The sequence below is a fragment of the Drosophila miranda genome, chromosome 4, assembly GCF_003369915.1.
Source record: "Drosophila miranda strain MSH22 chromosome 4, D.miranda_PacBio2.1, whole genome shotgun sequence".
NCBI classification, from domain to species: domain Eukaryota; kingdom Metazoa; phylum Arthropoda; class Insecta; order Diptera; family Drosophilidae; genus Drosophila; species Drosophila miranda.
This window is the reverse complement of record NC_046677.1, coordinates 2,034,573-2,058,578: the sequence shown is the minus strand read 5'-3', so window position 1 is coordinate 2,058,578 and position 24,006 is coordinate 2,034,573.

The following is a 24,006-nucleotide window of genomic DNA, read 5'->3' as shown; positions in this document are numbered from 1 at the left end:
TATCTTTAAAAATGTGGATGCCACAGATTTTCGTCCTTTGTGGGGGCGGAAGTGGGCGGGGCGAAGTTTTGAAATATTTTTGTAGCAGTGACATATCACCGAAGTCTGGATCCAAAACATCGTTGCTCTAGCTCTTATAGTCTTTGAGCACTAGGCGCTGAAGGGGACGGACGGACGGACGGACAGACGGACAGACAGACAGGGCTCAATCGACTCGGCTATTGATGCTGATCAAGAATTTATATACTTTATGGGGTCGGAAACGATTCCTTCTGGACGTTACACACATCCACTTTTACCACAAATCTAATATACCCCAATACTCATTTTGAGTATCGGGTATAATAGGTGCAACTTTGGAGGCGCTGCAGTACCTCAAATGTACTAACGTCAACCACACTAAAAACGAAGATATTCAAGCACCACCTGCGGTGAAAGCGGATTTCCTAAAAATGCTTGACCGCTACCAAAAGGCTTTCGCGGACTCTAACGAGTCGCCGCCTTATAACACAGCCGTAGTGGCTACAATCCGTACGACCGACGAAAACGCGGTCTACTCAAAGCTGTACCCATATCCCAAAGGTGTCGAAGATTTCGTAACTTCAGAGGTCAACGATCTCTTACGAAATGGCATCATCAGGAAGTCCAGATCCCCATACAACAATCCAGTATGGGTAGTGGACAAAAAAGGGACGGACGAGAAGGGCAATAGGAAGAAACGCCTAGTAATCGATTTCAGGAAACTGAATCTAAAAACCATCTCCGACACATACCCTATGCCGAGCATCACCATGATACTGGCAAACTTAGGTAAAGCTAAGTACTTCACTACTCTCGATCTCAAATCAGGATACCACCAGATCACTCTGGCAGAATCTGATCGGGAGAAAACGGCATTCTCAGTTAACGGGGGGAAGTACGAATTTTGTCGACTCCCCTTCGGTTTAAAAAATGCCTGAGGTATTTTTCAGCGCACGATCGATGATGTTCTACGGGAACAAATCGGTAAGTCGTGCTACGTGTACGTTGACGATGTCATCGTCTTCTCTGAAAACGAGGCGGATCACGTCAAACACGTTGGCTGGGTATTAAAGAACCTTCATAGTGCAAACATGAGGGTGGCCCGCGAAAATTCACAATTTTTTAAAGAGAGCGTCGAGTACCTCGGCTTTATCGTGACTAAACACCGCGCAAAAACGGACCCTGAAAAGGTGAGAGCCATTCAGCACTACGTTGAGCCCAAAACTGTATTTAGCGTCAGATCATTCATGGGTCTAGCCAGCTATTACCGTTGTTTCATTAAGGATTTCGCAGCAATCGCGAAACCAATCTCCGACATTCTGAAAGGAGAAAACGGATCCGTCAGCAAGTACAGGTCAAAAAAGATCCAGGTACAGTTTAATGAGGCCCAACGCAACGCGTTTGAAAAGTTAAAAAACATTTTAGCCTCGGAGGACGTTGCCCTCATGTACCCTGACTACCAAAAGCCATTCGATCTGAACACAGACGCCTCGGCTTACGGCATCGGAGCCGTTCTGTCTCAGAACGGCCGCCCAATAACAATGATATCTCGATCATTGAAGGATAGAGCGAGAACTGCTAGCTATCGTCTGGGCCTTAGCCAAACTGCGGCACTTCCTCTATGGTGCGAAAAATATTAACATATTTACCGACCATCAGCCACTCACGTTCTCGGTATCCGAGAGCAACCCAAATGCCAAAATAAAGCGCTGGAAAGCGCGTATAGACGAAACAGGGGCCAAGCTATACAAACCAGGCAAAGAAAACCACGTGGCCGATGTTCTATCGCGCCAAAACGTTAACGCCCTACAAAACAACCACGAGGAGCCGGAGTCCGATGCGGCCACGATCCACAGTGAGTTGTCCCTGACCTACACAATCGACACGACTGACAAACCGTTGAATTGCTTCCGTAACCAAATAGTGTTGGAAGAGGCTCGGTATCCGCTAAAAAAGAACTTTATCTTATTCGGCGAAAAAACTCGCCACTTGATAAACTTCACCGACAGGGAGACCTTAGTGGAGACAGTCAAGTCTGTCATCAACCGAGGCGTAGTGAACGCGATTCACTGCAGCCTGCCAACACTGGGCAAAATCCAGCACGAAGTGATAAAGGCCTTCCCAGCCACAAAATTCTGGCACTGCAAGAATTTCGTAGCTGACGTGTTCAACGTTAGTGACAGGAGAGAAATAATCACCAAAGAGCATAACCGAGCCCACAGGGCAGCGCAGGAAAATGTCAAGCAAATAATGACAGGGTACTATTTCCCTAAAATGTCCAAACTAGCCAACGAGGTGGTCCTAAATTGTAAGGTTTGCGCAAGGGCAAAGTACGATAGGCACCCAAAAAACCAAGAGCTCGGCCAAACGCCGATTCCCTCACAGGCTGGAGAGATGTTGCACGTTGACATCTTCTCCACAGACAAAAAATTCTTCCTAACCTGCGTAGACAAACTATCCAAGTTCGCAATGGTGCAACCCATTGCATCCAGGACAATAGAGGACTTACGACCCCCTCTACTGATACTAATGAACGTCTTCCCCAGGGCAAAGCAAGTCTATTGCGATAATGAGCCCGCTCTTAAGTCCGAGACCATAAGGTCTCTTCTTCTGAACAATTACGATGTAAACATCGTAAACGCACCGCCACTCCACAGCGTATCGAACGGCCAGGTGGAACGGTTCCACAGCACCTTATTAGAAATAGCCAGGTGCCTGAAAATCCAAAGAGGAATCGTAGACACGGTTGACCTCATCTTGCAGGCTACTGTCGAATACAACAGTTCCATTCATTCGGTAACCGAGCAAAGGCCCAAGGATGTCGTAACCACCGCTTCGCCGGAATGCATCCAGGGCATTGTAAAAAAGATAGAGGAAGCACAGGTTGAGCAGAATGCTAGGCTAAATAAAAACCGGCAAAACAGGGTCTTCGAAGTAGGCGAAGGAGTCCTAGTAAAAACCAACCGCAGGCTAGGAAACAAACTTTCGCCCCTCTGCGATGAAAGAACGGTTGAAGCGGACTTGGGGACAACGGTCCTCATCAAGGGGAGGGTGGTCCACAAGGACAACCTCCGTCGGTAATTTATAGTTTTAATCCCTTTTTCCATTTTCCATTTTAGGCTTATAATACTGACACTTTCACTATTGACCACTTCGACTGCACGGGTAACGGACTACACGCACGCGAACTACATTCCCATCATGGACGGCGACATACTGCTTTGGGACCAGTACGGATACTTACGACACTCGACTAACCTCACCGACTACAGATCCATGACCGACGAGACAATGAAGTTGACAGACTTGTTTCCACAATCTCACATGAGGAAGTTGTTGGAGATAGACACAGGACACGTACAAGACATGCTAACTGCCCTCGACATTCACCATAGAAGGGTAAGAAGCCTTGACTTCCTGGGGACAGCCCTTAAGGCTGTAGCGGGTACGCCGGACTCACACGACCTTAGGAACATAGAACAAATACAGACGCAGCTAGTCACTGCAAATAATAGACAAATCGACATTAACACCAGGACGCAAGAAAAAATTAATCAACTCACGGACACAGTCAACAAAATTCTGAAGACCGCAAAAGACCAACAGGTGGACACGGGTCACCTGTTCGAAACCCTCACTACGCGCAATAGAATGCTAATAACCGAAATGGGGGCTCTCATGCTCACCTTAACTCTTGAAAAAGTTAACGTAATTAACAGACTTAATGAAGGTGTCTAATATTAAGATAGATCGTAAAGAAAATATCATAAATTTTGTAATCCAATTCCCTATTGTAAGCAAGCTGTGCAGGAAAATCACCATCTACCCAGTCGCGCACGACGGGCTGGTACTCCAGCTACAGGACAACCTGGTAGCCGAATGCAACGGGAAGGTCATGGCCGCGACAAATTGCACCCAAACAGCGACAGCCACATTCTGCAAGGGGTCAGAGAACGTTACCTGTGCGCAAGGTCTCCATTCAGGGGACATCGCTCACTGTCAGACGCAACCAAGCCACCTCGACCCTGTCACTGTGGTTGACGACGGCATCATCATCATAAACGATCATAGCGCCACCATCAGCTACGACGACTGCGCTGCAATAAGGGTCCATGGAACAAACCTCCTCACGTTTCGTTCATATGCCACCGTCGACAACGCTCGATTCCTAAACCGAAACAGCATTCGGAATCGAGCCCCTGCCGTAGCGGCGGCCGCTCGCCTAAACATTAGCGGCCACGACACAACGCTTAGCCTGCCCAACATCCACCGGCTGAGCGCAGAGAATCTGAACTTTATCAATGAAGTCAGGGGCAGCGTTGCCATCAATACCACCTCAACGATATCACTCGGCCTAGTGATAGTGGTATTCGCCTTGAGCTCGGGAACATACTACTTCGCAAGAAGACGTCGCATCGCTCTACAAGTCTCCGAAATAGTTCAGAGCTATGACGCGACCGAGGGCGGTCGATCTTGAGAGGGGGAGCCCACCGACACTGGGCGTGTGCTGACCTAGCATATCAGCGAGGTCCACGACCAGAGTCATAGGTTTGGCGGATGCAGCTGCAGTAATTCAACACCATCCACAAGGCGAAAGTCAGCGGTTCCCACGGGTACCGAACATCTGCCAGCGACGTTGAAGTTCTTGGAACGGCGGCGATCGCTCTGCAGCGAAGGCAGCGCCGCGGCAGCACTGTCCGCGAAGCCGGCTGCAATCATAGCTTTTAATTTCATTAATAATTAGTCTTAAGTTTGAATCCGAATAAAGCGCAGCGTATCGCTCGCCTCGATCAATTAATTCTCATTCATAATATTCGGTCAGCTACCGCTACCGAATTCAATAACTATCATAACTCCAATGTTTGATACCACTCAGCTAGCTAACGCTTCTGAGGAATTGTTCACTTAAAATAATCAATAAATACCTAATAACAGCATACTCGTCGTGTTCCGGTGTAATTTAATAATTTACACGTGTCTGAAAAAAGAAAAAATTGAGATCAAGAACTCGTCGAAAGTAGGGTGCATATGCCAGGCTGCCCAAGAAATTAAGCTCAGTGTGCCGAAAAGCCGAAAGATCAGTGATTCTCCAAAGATAAACCCGGTTTCAAGCCCCAAAAGGTAATTACATAACCCCCCCGCTTTGACATGTGGCTGATACAATTTTTCTTCGCCAAAAGAGGTCTGAGCTTTGCCAGTCGATGTCGGCCTTTCTTCAGTGTAATTCAATATTGACGAAAGTTATCCAACGGAGGTCAAACTTCTGCCGCACAACGAAAATTTGCGATCAACCTTTTTTATACCCGATACTCAAAATGAGTATTGGGGTATATTAGATTTGTGGTGAAAGTGGATGTGTGTAACGTCCAGAAGGAATCGTTTCCGACCCCATAAAGTATATGTATTCTTGATCAGCATCAATAGCCGAGTCGATTGAGCCCTGTCTGTCTGTCCGTCTGTCCGTCCGTCCGTCTGTCCGTCCCCTTCAGCGCCTAGTGCTCAAAGACTATAAGAGCTAGAGCAACGATGTTTTGGACCCAGACTTCTGTGATATGTCACTGCTACAAAAATATTTCAAAACTTCGCCCCGCCCACTTCCGCCCCCACAAAGAACGAAAATCTGTGGCATCCACATTTTTAAAGATACGATAAAACCAAAAACGCAGAATCGTAGAGGATGACTATATGTTTTAGAATGTAAGATCTCAACCAGATCGTATAATTATTATAGCCAGAATCAAGAAAACAATTTCATTCTTTCTCGCTCTGTCTCTCTCTAACACACAGGTTTCATGGTCGGTTTTGCCAATTGCAAAATATGAGTTCAAGGATCTCAGAACCTATAAGAGCCAGAGCAATCAAATTTGGTATCCACACTCCTAATACATCGGACCTTGACCGTTTCGTGTCCAAATTTCGCCACACCTCCTTCCACCCCCGCAAAGGAAGAAAATCTGGGGCATCCACAAATCTCAGAAACTATTAAGGCTAGAGTAACCAAATTTGGTATCCGCACTCCTGTTAGATTCCACTATAAAACGTATATCTCAGAATCTCGCCCCACCCCTTTCCGCCTCCACAAAGAACGAAAATCTGTTGCATCCACAATATTGCACATTCGAGAAAACTAAAAACGCACAATCATAGAAAATGACCATATCTATCCGGTTGCGGAATCTGGATCAGATCGGATAATTTGTATGGCCAAAGGGAACAAATCAATTTGCAGTGGCAACGCAAATGTCTCTCTCGCACGCACTCTTTGTCGCGTCGCTTAATATTAGCAGCGTCTGCCGGAGGAGAGCCATACTGACTTAGTATCGGGTATAGCTGTAGAGTTGCGGTGTCCGCAGCAACTCACAACGTTCCACCTCATTTTTACCTTGGCAGAGGACATACAGTTGCATCTAAAATTCAATGTCGTGGCCTGGATAGGCACAGACATAACCATATCGGATGTCTTCAAGGAAAAATGATTGACACCCACACACCCACACACACACACACACACACACACCGCAGTCTGCGCCGCGGATACGCGGAGTCCCAGCTGGCGGTGGTCAGCTTGCCCTTCTCCCTGGGCCAAGCGGTCCTGAAAGGCGGCAAGGTGAGGATCGGCTGGACCATATGTAGGATCCGGGAAAGAGATGGACTCCCAAGGTGCTACCGATGCCTGGAACCCGGGCATATCGCTCGGAACTGCAAGAGTACAGTGGACAGGAGTGGCTGCTGCATCAAATGCGGGGAGAAAGAGCACAAAGTTGCCGAATGCAAAAAAGAGCCTGCGTGCTTCATCTGCTCAGCAGCTGGAAAGAAAGAGGTCACGCACCAGGCAGGCACTAAAAACTACCCAGCCACGCGAAGCGGGGTCGGCAAAACCAGGACGACATGCAGTTGATTTAACTCAATCTGAATCACTGCAGGGCCGCACAGGATCTCCTGACGCAGACGGTGCGCGAGCTTGGCTCTGAGGTGGCACTCCTCAGCGAACCACATAAGGTGGGCAGCAGCAGCGATTGGGCCACGGACCTTACTGGCAAAGTGGCCCTGTGGCTCTGTGGCGTCGACGCGCCACAATTGCGCGACACCAAGTCGGCAGACGGGTTCGTCCGAGGGTATGTAGGCGGCATATGGTTCTACAGCTGCTACCTGGCACCGAGCCTCTCACTGGAGACTTTCAGCCGCATTATGGACGAGCTGAGCTGCGATCTGCGAGGACGGAACAACGTCGTAGTCGGAGGCGACTTCAACGCCTGGGCCCTGGAATGGGGGTCCTCCCGTACAAACGCCAGAAGCCGCACGGTGTTGCAGGCTTTTGCCTCTCTGGACGTCGTCCTTCTGAACGAAGGGTCCCAACACACGTTCAGCAGGGCCTGCCCTGCTGTCGATCATCGATCTCACCTATGCCAGCAGCACGCTGGCCCGGCACGCCCGATGGAGGATCAGCGACGTATACACTGCCAGCGACCACGAGGCCATACTATGCACCCTGGGCACCCTTGCCCGATCGAGAGGTACCCCGTTCCGGCATGGGAAGGCGTACCGCCAGGACACGCTGAGGGCCCAAGCCTTCGAAAGCGCCCTTGAGAGCTACTCTGCAAACGATGCAGACGGAGCCAACGATATGGCGACCAAATTGGCGGACGCACTTGAAGGCGCCTGCGACCAGAGCATGCTACCGAGAGGGACGTTCCGGAAGCACAAGGATCCTGTTTTCTGGTGGAGCGAAGCGATTGCGGTTCTCCGTAGAACCTGCCACCGGGCCAGAAGGCTGCTCCAGCGAGCCAGAGGCACACCGCGCTTGGCCCGATGCAGCGAGACCTACAAAGCGGCGAGGAAGGATCTGAAGACCGCCATAAGGAACAGCAAGAGGGAATACTTCCTTAAGCTGTGTGATGCCGCCGAAGAGGACCCCTGGGGAGGCGCGTACAGGATGGTGGTGAAGAGGCTGAACGCGGGCAGCAAAGCCCCAACAGATCCAGAGGCACTGGAGGGAATAGTCAGCGCACTGTTTCCTCGAGGACGGCAGATCCCTAGCTCCCTGCGGTTCGAGCATAGCCCGAGCGACATCTGCGAGGTTACGGAAGCCGAGGTGTTGCAGGCAGGCAGAAACCTGATACCTAGGAAGGCTCCGGGTCCGGATGCGATCCCCAACAGCGCGCTGAAACTGGCACTTCTTCTACTCCCGAGGGAAGTTGCGGGCCTTTTCAACAAATGCCTCCAGGAGGGGACGTTCCCCGAGAGGTGGAAAAGGCAACGGCTGCTACTATTAACCAAGCCGGGCAAGCCGCCAGGGGTGGCCTCTTCCTACAGGCCCATCTGCCTTCTGGACTCCATGGGAAAGGTCTTCGAAAGGGTGATCGGTGCGAGGCTGAGCGCAGCCATCGAAGCAGCAGGCGGTCTCTCCCAGAACCAAAACGGGTTCAGGAAAGGGAGGTCGACGCTGGACGTCATCTTGAGGGTCGTACAAACGGCGGAGGAAGCCATTGCTGGGACTAGGTGGAGAGGCGGAACCAAGTTCTATTGTCTGGTGGTGACACTGGACATAAGGAACGCCTTCAACTCGGCCGACTGGACCCGGACGCTGTAGGCACTGAGGTCCTTCAACATCCCGGGCTACCTACTGAATATAGCGCGCAGCTATTTCAGCAATAGGGTGCTGACAATGGACACGTGTCAGGGCTCTAGGGCATACGAAGTCTCAGCCGGAGTCCCACAGGGCTCCGTTTTGGGACCTCTGCTCTGGAACGCCATGTACGACGGGGTCCTACGGCTCCCGATGCCAGCCAGCACTAACCTGGTGGGTTTCGCTGACGACGTCGCAATAGTGGCGGTAGCGAAGGAACTTGCCGCAGTGGAGGAGCTTGCCAACGTCACCATACAAGCCGTTGAGGCGTGGCTAGCCGCCGCGGGGCTGGAGCTGGAAGCCCAAAAAACGGAGGCGGTCCTGATATCCAGCCGTAAAATGGTCGAGACCGCCAGAGTGCAGGTTGGTGGGACCGCGATCCAATCGCAGAGGTCCATCAAGTACCTAGGAGTCCTCATCGACACGCGCCTGTCCTTCAAAGAGCATCTGGAATACGTCCACACGAAGGCCGGTGGGACCGCGGGAGCGCTATCCAGGATGCTGCTAAACACCAGAGGGTTAAAGGAGGGAAACTGCTGACGAGCGTCGTGACGTCGCAGATGCTCTACGCTGCACCGGTGTGGGCAGAAGCCGCGAAGGTGAGGAGCTACATGCGAGGAGTGGAGGCAACGTACAGACTGTGCGCCATTAGGATCGCGTGCTCGTTCCGGACCATCTCAGACGAAGCTGCGTTAGTCATTGCCGGGCAAGTTCCGTCCAGGGAGCTGATAAGGGAGAGGAAGGAGATCCATGATGCACATGGTGGACAGTGCAGCCGAGGTACGCTCCAAAGCAGAAATTAAGGACGCCGCCAGAAGGACCAGCATAGACAGATGGCAGACTCGATGGGACCACTCACCCAAAGGCCGATGGACCCACACCCTCATCCCAAGCATAGCATGCTGGGTTGAAAGGAAGCACGGCCAGGTGTATTTCTACCTTACCCAGGCACTGAGCGGACATGGCTGCTTCCGCGGCTACCTCAAGCGCTTCGGCCACGAGACAGAGGACTGGTGCCCCGAGTGTGGCACAGGCATAGAGGAGGACGCTCGCCACGTCCTCTTCGACTGCCACAGGTTTGACCTCGAGCGTCAGACATTGGAGACAGCAGCAGGGTCTAGGGTCAGCACCGAGACTCTGGTGCCGCTGATGCTGGCAGACCCGAAGGTGTGGGAAGCGGCCGCGGAGTTCGCCTCTAGCGTGATGCGAACGCTTAGGTCCTTGGAGAGAAGGCGGAAGGAGCAGACGGAGTAGGTGCCCACGCCACTGCGAAGCAATGCTTTGCGGCAGTACCGCAGTCCGCGGGGCCCCTAGTCCCAACAGTACTCTTGCCCGTTAAATTAAGTTAAATATAAATTGTATAGTATATATTATAGAGCAAATAAATAAGTATATGAATATAAAAAAAAAAAAAAAAAACACACACACACACACACTGGGATGGGATCGTTTGAGCGTTTTTCAAGTGCGGTTGTGTTTATCACGAGCTCCAAGTTTTCCGGCAAAAAAATCCGCGCCACGCCTGGCAACTGAAAGGAAAGCTGTTAAGAGCAGGTCACTGAAGCTTCGGTACGTACTGCGTATGAAATCCGCCCTCGCCGACAACCCGTTCTGTTGCAGGGGCATATCCAGTGCGCTCCGTGCAGGAGGGGGAGAGGGGTGAACTCTTGTTTGGCGCCTTCCGCTATACACATTGTTGGTGGAGTTGAAGCAAAACAATTTTCTCACTCAAATTTTTCTTTCTTTTTCTGTTTACGGTTCTCGCCGGGAGCCTCCCACTCAGCAGCTGATCACTGAGCTGCCAGTAAGGTGATCGCGCAGGGTGGCAACTCGGACGGTGTTGCCGGACAGCCTCGTACGGAACAGGGCTGCCGGAGTGCCGGAGCAGAGTTACGCGCCAAACGAAATTTGAAATTTCAAATTAAAATCGACCCCAGAATTAACTGGAACATCGAGCAAGTGGAATGGAGGAGGACGAAAACCTGGGTTTCATGAAGGGCAGCAAGCTCGCCCGATCGCCGGCAGCTGCGTCAGCTCCAGGAGCAGAGTTACAGAGCATGGACCCGGACGCCCGGGAGACCCCTAAGAGGGTACGGGACCCAGCCAGCCCAAAGAGTTTGCAAAGAAAAACGCCGCCTAAAAAAAGCAAGGCCTGTCAGGAGGCAACCTGCCTCGAAAACCTCCAAGAGCTGGGAAATATCTTGGATGAAGTCCATAGCAGAATGATGGATAAGAATACGCGCCACATCAACATGGCAACGAGAAACATGTTCGTGCGAATGAAGGAGCTTCACACGAGCATCAATGAAGCAAGCCAAGCATCAGCAGCGGGCAGAAGCGTCAGGCAGGAAGCCCTCGACGCCGCAGTCCTGTGCTCAAAATGCTCACAGAGCACTAAGAGCATGAGCATGGACAAAGAGCAGCAGACAGCGACAGTCTGGAAGAAGGATGCCGAGGCGCAAACGGAGCCGTGGCGTAGGCTAAGCCAGCCACTGGTGGATCCGGGGTCCCCCCCCCCTCCCCCCACGCGCCCAAGGCAGCCAAAAGGCGCCAAAGCAACCAGGAGGCCGCAGAAGAAAGCCCCGTTGCCGCCACAAGAAGACGTGGCGACGCCCAGCGTTATGAGCCAGACTAAGAGCCCCGAGATTCCGGTCAGCGGATGGAGGGTGGTGGCCAAGAAGACGAGGGCAGCTAAGAAGCCGACATGGAAACCTCACCGCCCGGACGCCGTGGTCGTCGAGGCGAAAGGAAAAACCTACAGCGAGGTGCTGGCCCTGGTCACCCGGAGAGAAGACGGTCAGCTTCAGGACCTGAGTACGAGCGTCAACAAGGTCCGCCGTACCGCAAATGGTAACCTGCTCCTTGAGCTGAACAGAGGCGATACAGAAAGCGCAACAAAGATAAAGGAGAGCCTCGAATCGGTACTGGATGGAGTAGCGGAGGTACGAGCCCTTTCCGAAGACACGAGGACGAGGGTGCTAGCGATCAGCGACCTGGACCCGCTAGTAACCACGGAGGACCTTGTCAAGGCCTTAGCGGAACAATTTGCCATCGAAGCCGACTCGGTGAATGTGAGAAGCCTACGCCCATCATACCGGGACACCCAGACTGCCGTAATTGGACTGCCGAGCAAGGATGCTCAAGTGGTCCTCGGCAAGGGCAAGGTCAAGGTGGGATGGACGGTATGTAAGATCAAGGAGAACGACTCGCAGCCTAGGTGATACAAGTGCTTGGAGATTGGGCACATTGCGCCAAACTGCCATAGTGCAGTGGACCGAACTGGGTGCTGCATTCGCTGCGGCGTCAATGGGCACAATATAGCAGACTGTCCAAACAAGGCAACCTGCTTCGTCTGCGCCGGGAGAGGCCGAGAGGACAGAGGCCATCAATCGGGAAGCCGGCAGTGTCCCTTCTCGAAGCTAGGAGAGGTAGCCGGAACAAGAGGATGGAAGTGATCCAGCTCAATCTGAATCACTGTAGGGCCGCACAGGACCTGCTCCTGCAGTGAGAGAGCTCAAATCGGACCTGGCCATACTCAGCGAGCCGTACAAATCAGGTGACAACGAATCCTGGGCGACCGACAGAACAGGGAAGGCATCCCTTTGGGCGTGTGGAGGCGATCCCTGCAAACTCAGCAATGTGCTGGCAGGAGACGGATTTGTGCGCGCGAGAGCTGGCAACCTATGGGTATACAGCTGCTACCTAGCGCCCAGTCTACCCCTCGAGTCCTTCGCCCGAATCATTGAGGATCTAGCTGAAGACGCAAGAAACCGCGGGGCAATCCTAATCGCCGGGGACTTCAACGCGTGGGCACACGAGTGGGGCTTCCAAGTCACCAACGCAAGAGGCCGAATCCTGCTAGAAACTTTAGCATCGCTAGACCTAGCGCTGCTGAACTAGGGCTCCCAGCAAACCTTCTGCAGGGGTGGCGCTGGGTCAATCATTGACCTAACGTTCGCGAGCCTTTCGCAGCTGCGCAATGCAAGGTGGCGAATAGGAGACGTGTACACCGGAAGCGACCACGAAGCCATAGTATGCACCATTGGCGAACGCCCCAGATCCAGCAGGTCAAGCGCGAGGAGCAAAGCCTACATCGTGGACACGCTCAACACCAGCGCTCTGGCCAGAAGCCTCGAGACGTGGGAGGCCCTCGGCGACACAAGCGCCAACGAATCGGCCAACCAGCTCGCCTTGCGAATGGAGGAGGCCTGTGACAGGAGCATGAGACAGCGGAAGCCATTCATGCGGCACCACGAGCCAATCGTGTGGTGGAACGCCGACATCGACAGGCTCCGGACAAGGTCTAAGGGCCAGACGAGCCATGCAGAGAGCGCGACGCACGACTCGGTTCGACACATCGCATGAGGAGTATAGGACCGCCAGGAAGGCACTGAAGCATGCAATTCGGAGCAGCAAGCGGGAATGCTTTCTCCAGCTCTGCGAAACAGCGGAACAAGACCCCTGGGGAAGGGCTTACAAAATCGTTATGAAGAGGCTAAGTGCCGGGAGCAAGGCGCCAACGGATCCCAGCACCCTCGAGGACATAGTGCACACCCTGTTCCCAAGCGAGCAACAGAGGCGTCCAGGCCCCTTAGAAAGCGACGCACCGATCACGGGCATCGAAATGATCACGGAAGCGGAGATCCTGGAAGCCGGTAGGAGCCTGCCCAGCAAAAAAGCCGCAGGCCCGGATGCAATCCCAAATAGGGCTTTAAAACTGACATTGGCACTACAGCCATCCGCCTTCGCCGAGGTTTTTAATAAGTGTCTGCTAGAAGGTACCTTCCCCGATAGGTGGAAGATTCAAAAGCTACTGCTGCTCAACAAGCCAGGGAAACCACCAGGTGAGCCTTCCTCGAACAGACCAATTTGTCTCCTAGATAACGCGGGGAAGGTATGCGAAAAGCTCATTGCACGTAGGCTCAGCCGTGCCATTGAAGATGCCGGCGGCTTGTCGCCCAACCAGTATGGCTTCCGGAAAGGCAGATCAACCCTGGATGCCATTGGCATAGTCACCAACATAGCGGAGAATGCAATAAGTGGGACTCGCTGGAGAGCGGGCCAAAAGCAGTACTGCCTGTTGGTTACCCTAGATATAAAAAACGCGTTCAACTCTGCGGACTGGGGTAAAACGATGGAAGCCCTACGGAGGCTACGGATCCCGGAATACCTCCTGAGAATAGTGGACAGCTACCTCAGCGAGAGGGTGCTGCTGTACGAGACGAGCGGAGGGATAAGATCATATAAAGTAACTGCTGGAGTCCCGCAGGGGTCGGTGCTGGGGCCGCTCCTGTGGAATACGATGTATGATGGAGTTCTGCGACTGATCCTTCCTGAGGGCACGACGGTCGTGGGGTTTGCCGATGACGTCGCCATCGTAGTGGTAGCCAAGGACCTTGCAGCAGTTGAAGCAGCTGCAAACGGGGCAATCCGTGCCGTGGAGACGTGGCTCGCCATAGCGGGATTACAGCTGGCGGCTCACAAGACCGAGGCTGTTCTGATTAGCAGCAGGAAGAAGGTGGAGACGGCCCGAGTGTCGGTCGGCGGACACGACATTACATCGCAAAGGGCGCTTAAATACCTAGGAGTTATGCTGGACACTAGGCTTTCATTTAGAGAGCACTTGGAGTACGCCAACACAAAGGCCGCACAGACTTGCCGAGCACTCTCGCGAATCCTGCTCAACACCAGGAGGCCAAAGCAAGCAAGGAGGAAGCTGATCACCAGCGTCGTCTCCTCTCAGCTCCTGTATGCTGCCGCAGTGTGGTCCAAAGCGACGAAGGTGCCGAGCTATATGCGAGGAGTCGAAGCAACGCACCGCTTATGTGCCATCAGGATCGCCTGCGCGTTTAGAACCATATCCGACGACGCAGCACTGGTCATCGCGGGACTAGTAACAATAGCAGAGCAAGCGAGGGAAAGGGCCGAGGTGTACGAGCTATCTCGCAGGGACACCCACAATCCTCCCACCGGAGTCGAGAGAGAATCACCCAGGCACGAGACCGTCAGGAGGTGGCAGATGAAGTGGGATTCCTCGACTAAAGGTCGCTGGACCCACCGGCTTATTCCGGATATCAAGCTGTGGTTGGAGAGGAAGCACGGACAGGTGGACTTCCACCTCACTCAGATGCTGAGCGGTCACGGATGCTTCAGATCGTACCTGAAGCGATTTGGACACGAAACGGAGGACTGGTGCCCATCATGTGGTCGAGGTATCGTGGAGGACGCTCTCCACGTCTTCTTTGAATGCCACCCTTTCGAGTACGAGAGGCGCCAGCTAGAGGATGAGCTAGCCACCAGCATTAGCGTCGGAGGGATCGTGCCGCTCATGGTAGCGAATCTCAAGGCGTGGGATGCCACCACTAGGTTCGCCGCCACTATAATGCGGGAACTACGGAGAGCAGAGAGGGAAAGGAAAGTGTCGGAGGAGTAAGGAGGAACGGCTGTGCGAAGCAATGCTTTGCGGCCGTACCGCATAGCTACGCCCCATTACCCCACCAACAAACCACAGTCCCAGACCCTCACAACTAGTTGCTAACCTTATATAAGTACTAGTATTAAAGCAGAATAAAAGTAATTGAATACAAAAAAAAAACACACACACACACACTGAATATAACCGTAGCTACTATTGTTATTATTATTTTTTTTTTGCATTTAAATTTTGTACATTATAATCCAGCTAAGCGGACACATCAATGCATGCAGGCCTGTTGCAGCGATGGAAAACCAACCGTAAGCTACCACTAAAGGTAAGAAAAACACCGATTTGCTTATAATTTTATTTGTTCCTCTAATATGTTCTCCTCTTTATATATATATAAAAAAAACTCCTAGAATTAACTTGCTGTAACTTTAGATAAATAAGATGTTACGAAGATTTGAGGTGACGCTGAGGATGGTTGTTAGTTGGAGTGGAGTTAAGATATGAAAATATACTGAAGATTGGTCAACATTAAATTGGAGTAGAATAACTATACAGGGGTATTGGGAAAGGGGGAACATATAGGGGTTTAAGGGTTAACACAAGAAATAGGTGAGCAGAGTTAACATGGTAGGGTGGGTAAACGCGGAGATTACAAGACCTAACTCCGTGCCGCGATGCATATGGCACTATTGATTTGATTTTTATAACACCTTACGGCCAGGTTAGCACCAGAATCTCTTGTATGTGTTTAGCTGGAATAACTGAAAGATCCCCCCATCCGACAATCCCTAGCCGAAAGATCCCACACAGTGCTAACCATAACATCTATGCAAGTTGTCTAGTTTGTGGAATGCGTCTCAAAAGTTACCACACCAGAACACCGGGACACATTACAGCCTTTTCTGCGCTTTGGAGCCGTTTGGCTTCAATACCGATTTACCTGTCATAACCTCGCACGAAAAACGGTCAAAATATGATTTTGTATGGGACATACACCTTCGACATATACACCTTTATCGTGACCGAGCTCAAGCCTCTATCAGGGTTAGCGATTCTTTGTTGAGTACGAGCACAGCCTGGTTAGTCCGCCCTTGTATCGTCTCTACTTTCGGTAGGCTTAGATTGCACCTCTGCAACATCTTGAGGATGCGCTTGAAGGAAGCTGCCACCCAAACTCTGGCCATAGTTGTGCAGGGCACTTCGCTTACAGTTATGTGCACTTACAGTTATGTTTACGGCATATATGTTAGTGTTTGCATGTATCAAATGATAAGGATGAGCCTGAAAACGAACACCATTCGTCCATTTTTTGGAATATAGATATACATTTTCTTGGGGTTTTTTTTTTTTAATTTTGATGATTATGTATAGGGTGTGAATATGAGATTTTGTTGCATATTGTTTTGCCTACTCGGCAACCTAATCCACCGTGGTTTTCAAATTGGTTTGAAGACGGATGTAGTTTTTACGGACTTCAGCAAGGCATTCGATTCTGTGAACCATGCTCTGCTTATTCAAAAGCTCTCTTTATTAGGGTTCCCAACGAATCTTCTAGATTGGATTTTGTCCTATCTCTCTAACCGTACTCAACGTGTTTTGTTTTCTAACGTGTTGTCAAATACTGTTAATGTTACTTCAGGTGTGCCACAGGGAAGTCATCTGGGCCCGCTTCTGTTTATTTTATTTGTGAACGACCTTCCTCAAGTTATAACATACTCTACTACACTAATGTATGCTGATGATGTCAAAATCTGTCTTTCTTACTCTGATTGGTATTTGCACACACGCCTTCAACTTGATCTAAGTGAACTACTATTGTGGTGTTCAACTAATCTTCTTTTTCTGAACCTTTCCAAATGCAAACTTATGACATTTTACCGTCGCGCTCCTCATTTTGTCTCATATGTTCTAGGAAATCATGTCCTTGAGCGAATTTCGAGTTCAAATGACCTCGGAGTCCTTTTTGATCATAAGATGTGTTTCAACACCCATATAGCTGCAACTGTAAATAAAGCTAAGGGTGTTTTAGCGTTCATCAAGCGTTGGTCCAAGGAGTTTGACGACCCGTACGTTACGAAACAACTGTACATCTCGTTAGTACGTCCTATATTGGAGTATTGTTCTTGTGTGTGGAGCCCGCAGTATAAAGAGCAGCAGGCTGTTATTGAATCCGTGCAAAAGCAATTTTTAATTTTTGCCCTTCGGAACTTTAACTGGGACTCGGGTAGAATCTTGCCACCCTACCGGTCTAGGCTAAATCTTATTGACCTGCCGTCGTTGCACCATCGCAGAATATGCAATGGCGTAATGTTCGTGCACAAGCTCCTTCTTGGGACTGTTGACTCCCAAACTCTCTTGGGTCAGATTGACTTGGCCGTTCCATCTAGACCTACCCGTACTTTTAGGCCTATCCGTCTACCCATATGTAGGTCTAATTATGCTGATCATGAACCTTTTAGGGTTTTATGCCATAATTATAACTCCCTCTGTCAAACCCTATCCCCTGAACTGTCTCTTAAACTAATTGCATGCAATATTTATAATCATTTAAATTTAGCTAACTTTTAACTTATCTTTTTCCGCCTTTAGTAACTAAGCACCATTATTAACAGATAATTTGTTAATTTAATAAATAAATAAATAGTAATGAGGTTTGCTAATTATTATATTAAGAATATGATAACTGATATCGGAGATCTCTAAGCGACTCCGTTATGCAGAAGAAAAGTGTTATTGCATGTAGTCCAATTTTGTCAAAGGCTTTATTGAAGTCTAATGTTATTATTGACATATGTTGTCTGTGTCAGTTATCAGATGATATACGTACGCTAGATTGTCTGTAACTGATTTGCCACGTTTGAAACCTACTTGATTTGTGTGTATATGTTTGTTTGTAGTAACAAACCACCATAACCTTTTGGTTATGATTTTATCTATAACTTTTGCGAAGCAAGAGTTTAGAGAAATCGGGCTGTCGCTTGCTCTGCCCGAGGCAGTGCAGTGTATAGCTAAGGCAATATTCTAGTTTACTAGCGTCTTCCCAATCTAAAGTCGGGGGAACTAAGCCAGGGCCATGGCTAGAGGTGCCTGGCGGTCGGGACCCACGTGACAAATATAGAGGCAGAGAAAGAGCAAACACGGGTTGGAATTTCAGCCCAAATTCCGGTGGAAAGCGTGACTGCTACCACCGGCGGGTACGGGGAGGAGCAATTCTCTCTGCTTGTCGCCAACACCTAGGACATGGCGGGAGCAGGCCACAACTGACGTAATACGCTATCGCTGTCGATGCAGACTCGGACCTGGAGGGCGTGCTATCTTTTTTTTTATTTTATTTTTTTTTTATTAAGCGTTGAATCCGTACATTGCATATAACGTATCCTAACATCACTGGTAAATAATATTGGGGTAGCCAAACCTAATGCTAAATGCGAGAGGAATTACAAAAAATATAATATTATAATATTGGGAGGGAAACTTAGAGTTGGCCAATAGTTTTGGCAAAACCCAATCTCTTCAACCGCCTCACAGGCCTGGCAGGTAGTAATCGTCTGGCGAGCATACTATGGTGTCTAATTAGCCTGTCACTGTATGGTGTGGCTGGTGTGCCTTCCAATCTGCTCCTCTACTGTATGCAGATTCAAATCCCGATGTAGGGTGGAGCCGCGCACGTACCAAGGGCAGTTCGTTATTTGCCTCATGGCGCGATTCTGCAAGACCTGTATCCGTTTATAGTTCGATTTGGCAGCTATACCCCAAATCTGCACACCGTAGAGCCAGATCGGGGCTACACAGTGAACATAAACTGCTCTTTTGGCTCTCAGTGACATGGTGCTTCTTCTTTGCCCACATTTACGAGCCGTAGCTTTCAAGTGTGGACCAAAAGTAAGACGCTTATCAAGGGTGATACCGAGATACTTTGCTTGCTCTGGTTGGGCCAAAGTTACGCCTTCAAACTTTATGGGTGGGGTGTGGTCTATGAGCGCTTTCAGGGTGAAGCATGGATTGGTGGTCTTCAGTGGGTTGACTTTTAAATTCCATCTTTTGCACCAAGCTGCCAAAGAGTAGAGGTACTCTTGGAGACCATCTGCTGCCTCAAGGCGGCACTTGGAGCTGTAGAGCAGTGCTATATCGTCCGCGTAGGTAGCAAGCAGAGCCTTATGGGGGGCCTCCATATGTTGCTCGCTTGGGAAGGGTAGATCTGCAGTACAGATAGAGTAAAGCAGCGGGCCAAGGACGCTGCCCTGTGGAACTCCAGCTCTCATTTGGCAAGGTGTTGAATGTGTGTTCCTGAACCTGACCATAAACTGACGTCCTTCCAAGTATGATCGTAGGACACCGTAGTATGGTGCTGGGAACAGTTTTTTAATTTTGCTCAGTAGGCCGATATGCCAAACTCTATCGAAGGCTTGCTGCATATCAATGAAGACTGCATTGCAGTATTCTAGATCATCATAGGCCTGTAGGATGTGTCCTGCCAATCTGTGGACTTGCTCCACTGTGCCGTGTCCCTCCCGAAAGCCAAACTGGTGATCCGGCAAGATACGGCATTCCTTGTTAATACTACCAAGACGATGGGCAAGAAGCCTCTCCCATACCTTAGATAAGGAAGACAAAAGACTTATTGGCCGATACGACTCAGGGTCGTCCTTCGGTTTTCCAGGCTTATGGATTGTTGCTATCTTCCACTGCTTAGGGAAAAACTGCATCCTTAACATGGCGTTAAAAATGAGCACTATGTAGAGTATCGCCCGAGTAGGCAATGCTTTCAGTGTGGAATTGCACACTCTGTCAATGCCAGGAGCCTTCTTCCTCGGTAGGGACTTGATGACTTCAACAATCTCCTCAGCCCTGGCTGGTTTAATGGGTAAGGCCATTTGTAGAGGTGTTTGCAGACTATCGTTTGTCTCTTTGTACTGCGCCTCCGTGGCGAATTGGTAATGGGTGAACCTGTCCCCTAAATGATGTGCAAACGAATTGGCCTGCTCTTCTTCGTTTCTAGCAAGTTCACCGTTGGGACACCGGATGGGAATCTGTCTGAACGGTTGTCTCTTAAGAGACTTAGTGGTCTTCCAAAGCGAATATCCAGCATCCACGGTGTAATCCATGGAAGCAAGCTTTTGTTCAAAGAAGTTGCTTCGAAGTTCTCTCAGGGTGTTTCGAAGTTGCTTGGCAGCCCGGTTCCATAGAATTCGGTCCCATGGGTCTTGAGATCGGATTGCGCGTCTTCGAAGTCTCCTTTTTTGTGACAAAAGCTCTCTGGCCTCTCTTGTAAGAACTATTCCATAGGCGGCGCTTGTCGGAGGATGCGAGGGCGTTGAGGCAGCAGCAGCCATGTGTATACTCTCTGTGATGTTATCTACAGCCATCTCGATATCTTCCTCAGAGTTTAGCGTGACGTTCAGTTGAATCGACCTCTCCAAATGTTGCCTAAATGCGAGCAGATCAGTGTGCTTGGTGACTAGATGAGGGCTTGGATTTTTAATCTGTTTTAATGCTGATGACTAAGGCCAGATGGTCGGAGTCCAGATCCCAGCTCTGACTTATTGTTGCTCGAGAATCCGGAGGGACGGCGTGTGATTGAGTACATATGGGTACCTGGTTGGTGATCCAGTTGCAAGGATCTTAGCGCCAGTAGCAGAGATGGCTTCCGCTAGCTCTCGCCCCCTAGGGGAATTGTAAGTGTCTCCCCACAGCCAGTGTCGGGCATTCCAGTCACCACCAACCAAATACCTTTGCCCGCAAGCACGGAGTGCATCGATGTAATGTCTTTCCTCAATCCTGACTCTGGGAGGGCAGTAAATGGCGCTGAACTCCACATCGCCCAGTCCTGTGGCTACTTTTACTGCTGACATTTGCATGCTGCGTGTCTCAATGACCCTTTGTGGAAAATGACGAAGCGAAGTCTTAACTAAAACCGCAACTCCACCAACGCTATTATTATTCCGCGATGGCTTGAAGGCTGGATAGAAGGCATATCCATGTATTTTTACAGCTGCCCCTCTTTTAATTCTGATCTCCGTCAAAAGAAGAATGTCAACGCTATTCTTTTGCTTTCCCTGAAATGCCGTTAGCATTCCAGATGAGAACCTTTAGTGGGTTCATTGAGATGCTGAAACCTTGTTCTGGAGCTGAAGATTAGATCCAGCCCATTGCTTAATCGTGTTGCTGTTCTTGCTGCTGTTGCTGTAGCCACATAAGAAATTGCTGCTGCTGTTGGAGCTGTTGTTGCCATTGTTGAAATTGTGTCTGCTGATGTTGTAGCAGTGCCTGAACTTCATATGAATTCTGGCTATTCAATCCTTTTGGCTGATGCGCTTGTAGACTATGAAAACGACGCTGAGCAGGTGTAGCAGGTATTGCATTTGAATTACCATTTGCTACGGCAGCGTAGGAGGCTCCTGTATTACTTCTAGTGCCTACCAAAGGTTGGTGCTGAACAATATTTCGCTGGTGCTGCTGTATTGTTGGTCTATTAGCCCCCTTTTTGTGACTAGACTGCAAGGTAGGAAACTGTTGCTGGTCTCCAGGAAGTGTGGTAGAGTAAGCATATGCCACTTGATTATTTAAGGGGACATGACCCGTCCTGTTCCTTTGTAATTGGCATCCTTTGTAACTGGCCATATGGCTTCCAGAGCAGTGAATGCAGGTTGGCTGTGCATCTAGGGGGCGTGTGCATTGTGAGGTTTGGTGATTTTCACCGCATCTGGCACAGTTCTCGGCGGCAGTATTTGGCTGTGTGGCCGAAATCCTGGCATCGACGACATTGAGCAATCTCTGTGGATTTTCGCATCCTTTCAATCCTTATTTTTTGGCGGCAAAGGGTCTTGACTTGGTAAATTTCGTTAATTTTTGCACAAGGCTTAATATTAATGAAAAAAATATTAAGTTTTTCGTCCTTGTTAGTCCTTGAGCTTGGATTATGGATGTGAAGGACCTCGAAGCCCAACATTTTAAAATCGGCGGTAATATCATTGTTTAGGGTGCTATGATGTAGGTCTCTTACAACAATTCTATGAGGCTTTTCAGTCTGCAATTGGTATGTGTGGAATTCTATTCCAATGGCATCGAAACAATCCACAATTGCTCTATAGGTATCACTGTCTTTGGGGAGGATTCTGACCGTTTCCCCCTGGTTAGCTTCGACGACAACGTTATTCAAATTTGCAACGTCCTTTATGACATCAAATAAGTCATTTAAGTTGCTAATATTGACAAATATTTGCGGTGGTTTTGGAGGGCCTTTAAGCTGATTACCAGAGCTCGTTGATTCTCCTTGAAGACACTGGTCTGTATTAACTGCTTCATAAAGGTGTTCATCCATTTGGTCATTTCCAGCGTCTGCATCTACATTCATCCGAACTTCCTCATTATTACTATCACTTGGGATGTTCGTGTCAAGAATGGCAAATCTGTTGTTGGTGTTTGCCTGTTGGCTTGTAGTGGGGGCAAGCCCAGGTCCCGGCCGCCGCTCCCTCGTTTAGATTTAGAATAGGATGACAAAGTCTGATCGTTTCTTCTTTTGCCCGTTCTCCGTTTTTGAGCATCCAGAAGTCGTTCGGCAGCAGTGCGAAGTGTTTTTGCCTCAGTGTCGTCGGGGCATGTGGATATGGAGTTTTCTTGGCTATCAAAGCTTAGTGCAGGGCAGATACTGCTTATTGTAGCAGTTGCCATGGTGTAGGTGGTGTTGTTGGTGGCACTAGTGAATGTTACTGTTGTTGTGGTTTCTGTGCATGTAGAGCGTTCAGGTAATTTGCCTGATATTAGAAGCATTCTCTCATGATCAGTCCGCTTATTTCTAAGCCGAGAGTCAGATGAACTATTCGCATTCATTATACCGTAGCTGATAAGCGAAGTTTTTATTGCCCCTCTTGTGCGGCTGTGCGCAGACTGAGGGGAATGTCTTGCCCGAAGGGCAGTGAATACAGTTGTAAAACGTTCACAAATGTGTTTTTTGTTTTTGTCCAATTGCCGACACCGCACAAAGCAGCACCCGAATTTATGATGTATGCTATTTTTAGCACACAAGAGAATGCTCCGCTAAAGCAGAATAAAGAAAACAACTTTGCACAAGCGCGACACAACCGATCTCTATGAAAGTTGATTCGAGACTCCGGCGTGCTATCTATTAGCAAAACCAAAGAGGAAAGCCTTCTCCGCTCGCCGGAACTAGGTACCAGCTCCTTGCCTAGTGAAGGGCCGAAGCGTTCCAAGTAGGGATGAAGGCGAAAGCTTAGTACAAGACTGCCTTCAAGTCTCCCAAGAGGAGAAATCCAAGCTAGCCTGGGCTGAGCAAGAGACACCTCATTGTGGCTTTGATTGACCGCAATGACCAGAACGGGAAGATGACGGCGGCGCAGTGGAAGCTAGTCCATGCGCAGCCTATCGAATCGCTCTTCTCGCGAATATAGGACGACCCCAGCGCTCCCATGCCAACGTAAGCGAGGAAAAGCCCCTTATGGCAGCTTCCTGCTACATGGCACGCGACAGGTCCGCTCCACCGGAAGAACTTTGTAGTCTGGTGACAGAAGCCGGCTCCAAAAATCTCCAACTTCTCGTTGGCGCCAACGCCCATCACAATGTGTGTGGAGGCCCCGATATCAATGACTTTAGTCCCTCCTAAACTTTATCTTATCCACTAACTTTGACGTAGCAAACGTGAGGGAGGAACACACCTTCGAAGGTCCCACCTCGTCAAACGTGCTAGACCTAACTCTCGTCACGGGAAAGAGTACTTTGATTTCTGATTGGAGAGTCCTCGAAAGACCATAAGTACATTCAGTTTAAGTGGGGATTCGAACACTCTTCGAAAATAACAGTCTATTGAAACCACCGGAACACAAACTGGGTAAAGTTTAAAAAGACAGTTACTTCGAAGCTCGCGAAACCGGGCTCATTGAAATCCGCGGAGGATATAGAAAAGTTCTTAAAGAGC